A 2,724-nucleotide genomic window follows, 5' to 3' on the forward strand; every position below is an offset into this window, starting at 1 on the left:
GGAAAAAATAGCTGCATCTTGCATTAGCATCTATGCAAGCTGGATTCTATTATCTCTCTAGGTGCCATCTCTATTTCCCATTTAATTTTCCTATTTTATTATTGTAACTAGTCTCTTTTATATTCCGCATGACTTCTGCCACTACACTGCAGAGCATCAACCCCCCTCTCATAGTACTACATGTGACGAATTAATAAGGTAACACCAGATACATGAAAATGTAAGGACTAGAAATTTGTAGGATTGATGAAAAACATTAATCTTTACATTTACAGATGCAAACATCTCAATTAAAAATTTTAAATCTTCATCTTAATATAAGAGAATAAATTAGCTGATTATCAATGTCAGAGGGTAGATCTTAAAAGTAGTCAGAAAAAATAATTTATAAAGAAGCTACAATAAGACTGAGGTTGAATTCAACAAAACAGTATCTTGAATATGTTGACTAAAACAGTTCTCTAACTGCAATGTAATCTAAATGTAATGCTATTCATTATCAAGAATGAAATAGACATAGTTTCAGATCAAAAAAGGGAAGAGAATATTGTTCATTATCCCAGTTCTATGCTGGGTTACTGTCTGCCTGAGTTTGCATGGGACTTGTGTATGCTGACACCTATGCCATTGAATCACATGAGCAGGTTCCCAGGAGATTGTAGGACTGTTTCCATACGGTCATGCACATCCTCCCTGGCTCTTCCAATCTCTATCCACCCCCAGTGTGAATAATAACACTTTCTCAAGTGAGAAAGTCTGATTCAAAGACACAATGAGAGCCTGACATGGTAGTGCACACCTTTAATCTCAGCATTTAGGAGGCAGAGACAGTGGATCTTTGTGAGACCAAGGACAGCCTGGACTATGTAGGGAGTTCCAAGACAGCTGGGGCTACAGGAAGCTTCCGTCTCAGTAAAAAAGAAACAAACTAGTAAATATGTGGGCAAATAATGTATATCTGGGTATATTATTTTTATTTTTATGTGTATGAATGTTATGCCTGGATGTGTGTAAGCACACCCAAATTGTGTAGTGCCTGTGCAGAAGAGGATATCAGATCCCCTGGAACTGGAGTTATGAATGATTGTTAGCTGCATGTGAGTACTGGGATTTGAAGCCAGGTCTTCTGCAAAACAACCAGTGCTCTTAACCTCTGAGCTATCTCTCTAGCCCATATTTGATAATATTTAAATTATAAAATAACAAAAATAGGAAAATAACACTGTTATAGTTTGGTTTCTATTACAGAATAAAACTCTCTGACCAATAGCATATTAGAGGGCTGGGGGAAGGATTTATTTTAACATACAGTACAGTCCTTCATGTAGGGAAGCCAAGACAGAAACTCAGAGTAGGAACTTGGAGGCAGAAACTGAAGCACAGGCCATGGAGGAATGCCATCCCACAGCACTCAACAATCAACAGAATGCCTCACAGGTATGCCCACAGGTCAGTCCAATGGGGGAAATTCCTCAATTGAGGTTCCCTCTTCACATTTGTGTCAAGTTGACAATTGAAGCTATCCAACTCAGTCACCATATCCATGCTTTACCATAGAAAAGTAAAATTTCGTTTAAACTGTGTTAAAAATACTATGCATGGGACTGTAGAGATTGCTAAGTGGTTAAGAGCACTGGTTTTTCTTACAGAAGACCCAAGTTCCCAACCCAGAATGCACATGGCAGTTAAAAAACTCCAAACTCCAGTTCTAAGGGATCCAATCCCATCTTCTGTCCTTCATGGGTATTGCATGGCACAGGTGCACTTACATACATGCAAGCATAATATTCATAAACATAAAATAAAAATAAATAAATTTAAAAATAAATGTTCTTACAGAAGACGCAAGTGCCCAACCCAGAATGCACATGGCAGTTAAAAAACTCCAAACTCCAGTTCTAAGGGATCCAATCCCATCTTCTGTCCTTCATGGGTATTGCATGGCACAGGTGCACTTACATACATGCAAGCATAATATTCATAAACATAAAATAAAAATAAATAAATTTAAAAATAAAATAAAAGCAGCTGAACAAGCCTGAGAAGCAAACCAGTAAGCAGCATTCCTCCATGTTCTCTATGTCTGTTCCTGCCTCCTGGTTCCTGCCTTGAGTTCCTGTCCTGACTTCTCTCAGTGATTAACTGTGATCATCACTGCTGTAAGAGATAAATAAACCTTTTCCTCCCCACATCGATTTTGGTCAGTGTTTTATCACAGCAACAGAGAAGCAAACTAGAACAAATCCCAGTTGTGATGGTCTCTTGCAAGCAGGCACAGCTGATTTGATGAAGATGATGCTGTTTTGCTCAGAGGATCCATGTTCTATACCATACACATCAAAGACATGGCCTTGAAGGAAGGAATCAAAGATCCGTCTCCTGAAGACACAAAGCCACAGACATCAAGAACTATAGATTGATGGTCTTTGAGGAGCACAGCAAAGGTTGCATCTCTTGCTGTTCTCACCAGCTATGACTTTGTAAGAGTTCTAAGTGAAGGGGAAGCTACAGGGCCACAGGTCCTGACATTTGTTCCTGCCTTTTTAAAAAAATTTAATTTATTTTATGTGTGTGGGTAGTTTCTTATATGTAAGTGCACCATGTGTGTGCAATGCCCTTGGGGGCCAGAAGAGGGCGTCAGATCCCCTGGAACTGGAGTTACAGATGATTGTTGGCTGCTATGTGGGTCCTGGGAACTGAACTTGGGTCCTTTGCAAGAACAAC

This window comes from Nannospalax galili, unplaced genomic scaffold (assembly GCF_000622305.1).
Source record: "Nannospalax galili isolate Female #2095 unplaced genomic scaffold, S.galili_v1.0 scaffold293, whole genome shotgun sequence".
Lineage (NCBI taxonomy): Eukaryota > Metazoa > Chordata > Mammalia > Rodentia > Spalacidae > Nannospalax > Nannospalax galili.